This window comes from Cupressus sempervirens, chromosome 3, assembly GCF_028749045.1.
Source record: "Cupressus sempervirens isolate cs-2001-9-10 chromosome 3, ASM2874904v1, whole genome shotgun sequence".
NCBI lineage: Eukaryota > Viridiplantae > Streptophyta > Pinopsida > Cupressales > Cupressaceae > Cupressus > Cupressus sempervirens.
This window is the reverse complement of record NC_143120.1, coordinates 806,738,854-806,750,182: the sequence shown is the minus strand read 5'-3', so window position 1 is coordinate 806,750,182 and position 11,329 is coordinate 806,738,854.

Here is an 11,329-nt window from a genome sequence, read left to right as displayed (position 1 = left end):
CTCTCTCCCATCCATCTACCATTTCCTACTTTCTCTATCTCTCTCTCCCCTCTCTCTTTCCCTACTCTCTCTCTTTCACACACACACACACCCATCCCCCTTCTCTCCTCTCCCATCCCTCTACCATTTCCTACTTTCTCTATCTCTCTCTCGCCTCTCTCTTTCCCTACTCTCTCTCTTTCACACACACACACCCATCCCCCCTCTCTCCTCTCCCATCCCCTACTTTTTCTCTCACTCACTCTCCCTCTCCCACTTCCTCTCCCACCACCTACTCACTCTCACTTTCACTCTCACTGTCTCTCTCCCCCTCTCTACTCTCTCTCTCTGCTACCCCCTACTCTCTCTTGAGGTACTTTATCTTCCCCCTCTCCCATTCCATACTCTCTCTCTTTCACACACATGCACTCCCATTCTCCTCTCTCTCACTCTTCCTCCCCCACTCTATCTTGCACTACCTACTCTCTCTCTCCTCCATCCCCTACTCTCAATATCTCTCTCCCAACCTATACTCTCTCTCACACTTCCTCTCTCTCCCATCCCTTATTATCAATCTCCCTCCCCCATCCTGCACCCTCTCTTTGCCACTCCTACTCTCTCTTGCATCATGTACTATCTCTGTCACCCCTACTCTCTCACACTTCCTCTCTCTTCCATCCCCTACTATCAATCTCTCCCCCCTATCTTGCACTCTCTCTTTGCCACCCCTACTCTCTCTCTCGCATCCTGTACTCTCTCTACCACCCCTACTCTCTCTCTCACATCATGTACTCTCTCTACCACCCCTACTCTCTCTTGCATCCTGTACTCTCTCGGTCACCCCTACTCTCTCACACTTTCTCTCTCTACCATCCTATACTCTCTTTGCCACCTTTACTCTTTCTCACTTTCTCTCTCCCCTCTCCCATCCCCTACTTTCTCTCTATCTTTCTCACACACACACATAGGTATTCCCTTGCCCCCCCTACCTAGTTTTGTTTTCTAATTTAGGTGTTCATAGTGTGTGTGCCCTATAGTGCGTATGCACTATAACACGCACACACTAATGGGAACAAAAAGTTAAATAGCGTATGCATGCTATAGGGCACTCATGCTATTGAAAGCTTTGCATTAAACCCAAGCCTAAGGCTTGGTTTTGCCTTGGAGATCCAACCCATAGGTTTGGTGTTTATAAATAGGTCTGAGACATGTTTTCCAGCAAACATACCAAAAATGCTTGCTTTTTCTTGTGTGCTCCCCTTCAAGATTCCTCGTGGTTGGGTATTGATAAGATTAGGTTACATAGCATTATAGGTCTCTGTGTTAGCTATCTAACCATATGATTTTTTTTAATTTGAACTATTTCAAACCTTCCATCTATAATTTCTTTTGAATGTATGTTCATTTTTTGTCAAAAATCACCATGTACTAATTGGGCTATAGATTTTAGCTCATTCATCGAATTTTGCACCAACTTAATTTTTTAGAAACTAGACTCCATTCTACACACTTTGGAAAATAAAAAGTTTTGATTTTAGATTAGTTTTCAATTATTTCTAGGGGGAGCACATAGATATTTCACATTTTTGGGATGTGTCTAGTTTAAAAATTCATTAAAAAAAATACACATTATAAAATTACTCAAAAAATCTGAGATAAACTACATAGTCTTAAGTAACTTTTGACTAGAGTGATTAAAGAATTTTAAAAAAAATTTAAAATTTTAGGGGGGCCACACTTTGTACTATGTTATGTTTTTTTGGAATAAATAGTACCACTTTTTATGGCCCCCTTTTTTGAGGACCTAAAACTAAACCATTTTGAAAAAAAATTAGTAGTGTAGAAACTAGATTGAAAGGACTATGACTTTTGTTTTTCTCATCTCTTAAAATTTTGAGCGTAACTATCTTCAAATTCTTGTTGAAGTTCAAAATTTGCAAATTTTAGGAAAAAGGTGTCCACATATACCCCCCTTTTGGCACCACAACTTGGTGCACTTACCCATTATAGAGTTGTAGACCAGATGTTATCATGGTGCAATGCAAACACCATTTATGTGTGAGGGCACAATATATTATTTTTGTAATAGTCTTACAATGAAAAGTTTAAAGACAGGCAATTTTGTGGTCAAATCTTAGTTATATGTACAGAGACAAAGTTTTAAGATAGGGAAAAACTTTTTATTCTTTTAGCAGCGAATATTCATCTTGTCATTCTTTCTTATTTATGGTATTTCATAAACCACATTTTCTTATAGAATTATTTTCTCAATGTGCTATGGATATATTTGGCCAAACTATTAATTTTGCATTATATTTTTGAAAATTTATTTTTGATAAATGATTTCATGCTATGAAATTGCAAAAAAAAATATTATAGAGATTGAAGTTTGTAGATGATGGACACCTTGACAATCCATCAATTTTGAGTCATGAAAACCTAAGGATATTATTAGAAGTCATTCTCATTCCTTGCAATGAAAAGAGAAAGGAGGTCTTATGTTTCATCCAATCTCAAGATGCAAATACAATTTTCATTTCTCATCATGGTAGGTTGAGTAAGGGTTGTGCTAGATAAATTGGGAGGAAAGCAACACATATAAGCATTCATAAATGGTTAATGATTATCGGAGATTTAATATATAGGAATCCCAATATATAAACCTTGATTTTGTGAAGTTTTGGATTAATGATTGTTTACAAAGCTCTTGCTACCTTGGGTTCTATAGCCTCTTCCTTAACTTATTATGTTTCTTCAAATATGAAAATGTTATGTAGACCATGGTTGTTAAACAATTCACACTATATCAATTTAGATGTGGTTAGAAATGGGACAACAAAAATGATGAGAAACAAAAAATTGCACAAAATAAACTAGGCAAAAGAGTAAGTAGATGAACCAGGCCCACATTCACCTAAACAGTCAAAGTTTAGTGTATGATATTTAAAAGTGGTTGTAATATCAAAAAAAAATTAAGATATTATCAAAAAAAAGGATCAGCCTGCTCTATGTTTATTTGAGATCATAGAATGCAATCTACTACTAGGTGTGATTGTTTCATTTATTTAGTAGTAACTTTATTGAGGTATCTATTTTGATTCACTTCCTTGCTACCATCGCATTTTACAAGGCTCCAATGGAGCCTGTAGCAGACTCCCTTAATAAGGGAGTTAATTCCCCTTCTCAGATGCCCCCTACCAATACAGATGGTAATGGCCTTAACCCTACAACAAACACCATTCTTAAGCTATCTTTATCAACCACCATGGCCAAATCTTTCTCTGCTATAGTGGCTACTCCAGTGTCTCCTATTGTGGCCAAAGCAAGATTCATCCTAGACAAGTATGATGGATCTAACAAATCTAGTAAGGATTTTGGTGTTTCTTTGGATCCTCTCCCCATTTCATCTAACATTGAAATAGTTAATGAAATATCTAGGGAAAAGAGTAGATTAAGAGATTTTATAAAAGAGTTTGTGGTTATTGAATTTGAAAAATGTCCTACTCATAAGTTTATGGATGATTGGTTTCACAATTACTAGAATAAAAGACTGGGTTATCATATATTGTTTTGTTACCAAATCCAAAAGGGTATTTTTTAATTTTCTTTGTCAACCCTAAGTCGTAGGCCAAAGTTCTTAAGAGTCAATACTAATCTATGGGTGCCACTTCACTTAGGGCTCTTGCTTGGTCTCCTAAAGCAATTCACAAAGAATTATTGGTACTTTCATCTCTATGCTGGTTGTTGATTAATAAAGTGTCACCTTTCCTCTCACATTTTCTCCCTCAACTCATGGAACCCTTAGGAAAATTTATAAGAATGGATGAGTCATCACAACTCATCCCTCTTATGGATGCTAGGGCTTTGATCTCTATAAAACCTAGTATAGACATTCTAGTCTCCCTTGAAGTAAATATTAAAAATGAAATCTTTACTTGCCCTTTGGAAATGCTAGGAAGCCTTAATGCATGCTTCCTTTGTAAGTGCAATGGGTACTTAAGGAAGGATTACACTATATTGGCCAAGAAACAGGATGCCTCTAAAACCTCCAATTTTTCGAAAGAAGATGCAACTAAGGGGGAAACCCTAAACTCCAAAACTCCCTAGCCTAAAAAATCCAATCAATAGAAATCACCCATGTAGATTTCTTCTCCTAACCTAACCCCTTCAAACACCCCTTTGACTTCACAAAACATAGATGTTGACATTGATGCTAATGGTTTCTAGGTGGTGCTAAAGAAAACCACCAAGCATAGATGTAGAAATGCCCAGCAACCAATTGATTGCAACTCCACCTCTCTCATCCCTATGGATGCCATCTCCTAGGACACTTCTGTTAAAATTATTATCTGTCCCACTTACATAATTCTACAAACTATTACCTCTAAAGATATTGATATTAATATCTCCTTGTAACAACACCCATCAAAAGCCTTTAAGGAGATCAAAGATGGCTATGTCTTTGAGATCATTCTGGCTTCACAAAACCAAATTATCAATATGAACTCTCTTTCCAAAGCTTCCCCTTGTGAATTTGCTAAGGATATGGAGGTTGTTACATTCTCATGGTCAGCTGATGATCACCTTGAAATAGTGAGTAACATGCCCAAATCTAAAAGAAGGGGGCGACCATTTGGCTCCAAAAATAAAGAGCAAAAAATAAGGAGGAAACCATGATATTTAGATGACACCATCCAATAGTAACCATAATTTCTCATCCCTTCAATTAGTTTCCTCATGAACTATATATCCTAGAATATAAGGGGATTAGAGTCCCCTGAAAGAAAATTATTAGTTAAAAATTATCTCAACATGAATAAATATGTTGATATTCTTATGTTACAAGAGCATAAAGTCACTAGCTTTTTATTAGATGTGAACCTAGATTACATCTAGAAGGATGCAATTAAGTTTCATATTGATCACCATAGAGGTAGAGGAGAGCTTGGTATCCATATCAGCCCTCAATGGGTTGTTTTGATTATAGGTGATGGGATTTCTCCTTGTAATAGGGTTGTGTGGATTAGTATTAATTATCATGGCCTCACCATTGGTATTTTCTCTTTATATGCATCTAATGAAGCTATAAGGAAAGAATAGTTATGTGGGAATGGCTTTCAACCATCCCTAGTATTCCCTAGATATTGGGAGGTGAATTTAATATGATAGAGTCCCAATAAGATAAGAGTGGTGACAATCCCTTTACTTGGAAAGATTAGGAAAAGCTCCAATGGAATAGATTGATTTAGCATAAAAATCACTTTGACCTACTTAGTGGGGGGAAAATTTCCAATCCAGGCATTTTGTATATCTAGTGCAACTCCCAAACTAGTTCCACCAGAATATGTTTTAGGCTTGACAAGTTCTATGCTGATAAAAATTACTTCTCCTTTGTCCCTAATAACCAGGGTAATCTTGTCACTTTCACCCCCACTGCTTTGTCCAATCACCATCTGATCTTTTTTTGCATTAGAGTTAATAATTGGATTACTTGAAGCAAAACTACTAATCCAAAATTTATTCTCAATACTAGTCTCCTTCAAGATGAGGATTTCCTTTCTTCTATCAACCTTATTACCCTCATTAATAAGAACAACCCTAGCTTTCATTCTCATATCGATAGATGGAATCAAAATGTCATTGCTAGGAAATATTTACTTCAAACTATTGGCAAGAAGAATGTCAAACGAGTATAGATTCATTGAGAAAAAGCTCTCAGCTGATCTTCTCTTAGCTAAGGAAAGTATTTAGTCCAACTCCACTAATAGTAATTGTTTCTTTCAAGTTACTAAGGCTAGAGATAATCTTAGACAACATCAACATCTCAAAATTAGAGGTGTTATCATTAGATCTTAGACTCATTAGCTTCAATATAGAGATAGAGGATCCAAATTCTTCTTTAATCTTCTTAAGAAAAAGTAGGTTAATGAGTCTATTGATAGGTTAATTGATAAGGACATTGAGATTACAAATTCTGATGATATTAAGGTGGCTTTCTCCTTATATTATCAAAATATTTTTGCCTTGGAAGATAATGTTGAGGCTAAGAATCTTAATATCAAGTGCAAAGATATTATTCCTAACAAAATCACTAGAGATGATTCAAATTTTATTAGCAAAGAGATTTTTATAGATGAGATCCAAAAAGCCATTACTTTATCAAAAAATGACAAGGCCTGGGCATGTTAGTTTGTGGTGATTGATCAGGGAAGTACTATATATGCTTCATGATATTTTATCGGGGCCTATTTTATCAGTAATATTTTATTGATAATTTTGGTCTAACATATTGTAATTAACTATAACCCTAAAGCAAAAAAAATACATGTATAAAAGGGCTTAAGGTAAGGGATTTTTCCATAAGGTATGATGTGAAAATTGCTTCTTGCAGTGATATTGAGCTATAAGAGATTACAGATTGTAATAAGCTTGTAATCACTAGATCGCAATAATATTGGACTCACTATTTGGTAGACATAGCCCAGGAATTGGGTGAACCACATTAAATCCTAGTGTCTTGTGTTCTCCTCTTTGCAATCTATTATTTTTTGATATTGTTTATATTTGCATGTAATTGTTATTTCTATCTATGGTTAATCCTAACAAGTGGTATTAGAGTGAGTTTTTTTTTTGGTTATCCTTTGTAGGAAAGTCTCACAATTGAGTGGAAGCCTCATGGTTGAGTGGGAGTGATGGAAAATGAGGGTAAGCTAAAGGTTGACAAATTTAATGGGCAGAACTTCCAGTTATGGAAAATGTAAATGGAGGACTATCTTTATCAAAAGGATTTATGGAAGCCATTGGAAGGAAAAACCAAGAATCAAGGAACTATAACAAATGAGGACTAGGATATTTTAGGTAGAAAGGCACTTGGAAGCATTCGATTATGCCTAGAACCATTAGTGACATTTAACATTATAGATGCAAAGATGATGCAAGAGTTGATGGAAACCCTAGCAAAATTCTATGAAAATCCCTCCACTTCAAATAAGGTATTTCTCATGAACTGTTTATTTAATATGAAAATGGAAAAAGGTGGATTTGTTGTGAATTATTTAAATGATTTTAATACTATTACTAGTTAGTTATCTTCTATGAGTATCGATTTTGATGAAGAAATTAGAGCTCTCTTGATTTTGCGTTCTTTTTTGGAAAGTTGGAATGACTTGGTAATAGTTGTGAGTGATTCCATTTTTGGATCTAATACCCTAAAGTATGATGATGTGATTGATTTTATTTTGTGATAAAGGGTGCTTCCCTTAATACCATAAACACATAACATAAACAAAGAAACAACAACAAATGCAAGAATAAAATATGGACTTTTATTTGTCCTACAAATGTGGGATAATATAAATCACAAGTACAATATGCTAACCCACATGGGCACCTTCATTATAGTAATTTGCAAGACTAAGTAGCAAACTACCACCCAGAGCTGTCCTAGACTAGGTTTGGGCCTTTCTTAAATAGGCAATTTTATGTTGCCTGGGAAGGTTCTAGATGCTCAAACTCAATACCTAGGGCCGATAGACCCTAACAATACATATAGAGTCGGCTAAATACATTTTTGACAAATTATTTTAGATATTTTGGAACTTTTGAAGACCATAACTCTTGAACCATTTCTGTAATTTTCTATTATAACCAATTTTTAGAAATGCCAACTCCTTATTTATAGGCTCAGAACTATGCAAGTGCCCTTTTGTTGAGTTTTTAGACCTCATCCAGGCACTCTAAGGCCTCCAATGGTGAGCCTAAAGCTTTTTCTACAATTTTTTCCACCAAAAATCTGTAATAAGTTCCTTGATACTTAAGCTAGAGAAATGATATTTTATGATAGGCTTATAAGTCTAAAATAAACCTTCATGTAGAAAATGAGAACATTCTGAGCTTGTATGAGAAACTTACTAAAAATAGTAAGTTCCCATAAGTAGTAACCACCATGTCGACTAGTCCTTATTAAAATAGAAAATATTGAAAATAAAATATTTTTGGGTGATGCAAGATTGCTCTTACACCTAGGATGCTCCTGCATTAGACACCTAAGGTAATGTGAGAAGTGACTCTGTCATGTCTCAAGTGTTTAGAGGAAAATCAAGACTGTTAACCTCCTCCCTTGCTAGCCATGATAAATTCTCTACTAGATTCCCTTTCTATTTTACCAGGTATTCCTCATAAGTTTTTTCCTTGTACTTTTTCCAATACGACTATCTAGTATCTCCTCAATCGCCTTTACAACTGAACTAGTTGTTGGAATACTCTATTGCACTTTTGCAACTTCATCTCCATTACCTCCTTCATAATACTCTATAAAATCAAAAATATTAAATACTAGTGAAATAAAATCCACTTCATAAGCATTTCCAGAATCATATCTTTTCACTATCTTTCATAGTCCTAACTTCTTGATCTTCAGCTTATTATATGTACCCACTGGAAAATGCTCCTTTCTCAAATGAACCATGACTTCATCTCCAATTTGAAATTCCTTGTACCTCCTTTTCACATATACCTTAGCCTTGTACTATGTATTCATATTTATGATGTGCTTCCTCACCTCCTCGTGGATGTTCTTCAAATGTCCAACAAATTCTTCTGCTTCAGCACTACTTATCTCTCCTTTATCCAACTACTGCAATTCAAAAGAATTTATGGGAATTATCCCATATAATATACAAAGGTGATTTACTAGTACTCCTATTGACAAAATTATTATATACAAATTCTACCTGTGGTCAAATTAGATCCCATCCTTTTAGCTTGTCTCCAACCAAACATCTCAACAAGTTTCCCAAATTACAATTCAAAACTTTTGTCTATCCATCAGTTTGTGGATGATGCAATGAACTAAAATTCAATTTTTTCTTCAACTTCTTTCCCAATGTACACTTTAAATACCCAAAAAAATTTGGAATCTCAATCTGAAACTATGCTATTTAGCAGACCATGTAGTCTCACCACTTCTCGAAAAAATAACTCTGCTACATGAACAACATCACTAGTCTTTTTGAAAGGAATAAAATGTGCCATCTTTGGAAAGCTTTCAACCACCAAAAAAATAAAATCATGTCCTCATTGAGTCCTCGGTAATCCAGAACAAAATCCATGCTAACATCCTCCTAGGGCTTCTCTAGTATAGGTAATGGCTGATACAACCTTGTATTCTTCTTCACTCCTTTCGCCATCTGATATACTCTACAACTTTGTACAAACTTCTTCACATCTTGTTGCAATTGTGGTGAATAATAATTCTCAACTATCAAAGCTATGGTTTTATCTCTACCAAAATGTCTAGCCAATCCTCCACTATGCTTCTCTTTGATGAGATTCTCTCTCATTGAACTTGTGGGAATGCACAACTAGCTTCCTTTGAACAACACACTATTCTGGATTATGAAATCCAACCACTTTGTCCTATCAAGTGTAATAGGTTTTGTACAAGCCTTCCATGCTTCACCAAAATTGGGATCATCTAGATACAAAGTATTGAGTTGCTTAAACCCAACCACCTCTATTTGCATTTATGTTAGCAAAATTTGTCTCCTACTAAGAGCATCTACAACTTTGTTAGACTTCACACTCCTTATTTCAAAAAAAATGTATAACTCTGAAAAAACATAACCCACTTCAAATGCCTTTGGTTCAATTTTCCTTGACTATTTATATATTGTAAAGCTTGATGATCAATATACAAAAAAACACCTTAGGAAGAAGATAGTGTCTCCACTTCTTCAATGCTTGAACTATAGCATAAAATTCCTAATTACAAACATTATATTTTCTTTTTGCATCATTCAAATTCTCACTAAAATAAGCAATAGGTCTACCTTCTTGGCTCCAAATAGCTCCTATTGCATTACCACTAGCATCACAATCTACTTGAAAGACCTTGTTAAAATCAAGAAGTGCTCAAAAGAATGATCAATAACTTTATGTTTCAGCAGATTAAAACTCTTATCTACCCCTGCAGTCTACTTAAATTCTCTCCTATCCCCTCTCATTGTTTTAGTCAGGAGTCCACAAATACTGCTAAAACCTCTTATGAATTTTCTGTAAAAACTAGCCAATCCATGGAAAGATCTTACATTTGTTACACTCTTTGGAGTATGTTGGGATGAAAAATTATATGCTTCATTTTTAGTCCCATTTCAAATAATTTGATGAATCAAGCCCCATAAATGCTTGTGTAATTGATTGTACCTTTAAAGCCCTTAAGGTGTTCAATGTTTCTGACACCTTTCATTCAGTTTGCCTAAACATTCCATGATGATAATTTGTCATTCTGACTTATCTGACAAAGTCTTATTTTGAACCAATCCTAAATCTATTTTCTACCCCAATTAATATGTGGAATCCAGTCAAGAACCTATTACTTTATGTAAATTTACCACATCTTTTGAAATCCTTTAGCCCCTTCTCAAATTCTTGCTCAGGGCATGCCTTTTAAACCTTAGGCAAGTATGCAATAATGTTTTGATTAAATTTTTTTTAAGTTTAAGGTAATCATGGTTTATGTGGTTTTAAATCTAAAAGAGTTGCATTTCAAACTTACCATGCAAGTCTCGATGATCATTGATCTTGTTTAGATCGACGGACCATGCATTTTTGCATTTTTGGGACGCGAGGCCATCACAAAATGTGAGGAACCGTGAAGAGGGCATGCAACATAGTCTGATTATGTGGGTCCAAGATAATTCACCATTGATTTAAGATAGATCAACAGATGCTGCTTTCCCACAAGATGAAGATGAGCAAGGTTTAAACAAAGCGGGCAAGTGCATAAGTGACATCTATCCCTTGCGAAGACACAAGGGGGTATTTGTACAAGAGAAGAGGACAAGTTATGAACATCGTCGATCTGTGAGAGATTGACAGATGAGGCATACCCGCATTTTCAAGATGCGAGGCAGATAAATATTACGAGAATGCCACTTTGCGATGCATGGCATAGTGGGACAAAGCGTGGAAGTAACAATGTCATGGTTGCCAAAGTTTTGAATGTCACGGTCAGGTTTGTCAAAGCATGTGCATTAAAAGGTGATTTCTCATTGGTCAGGATCATTTTAGTGGGCTGCCAAATATTGAAATTTTTAATCACCATCGATTTAAGCTAGCATCAAGGGCTAGCATTTTCCCACATTGTTTATTCTCAATATGTTTTTAATAATGTGGGTAAAAAAGTTGTGGACATGTATCACAATTGACCAAGTCACACCATTTTGAAATGCCACGTGTTTTGTGATAAAGGAGTGCAATGGTTATTGAGCAGTTTTTCGTCAGCCGTTGATCTTCTTTAGATCGACGGAGGGTGGTGGCCCGCTTTATCAACATGCAGAGAGATTAAGGA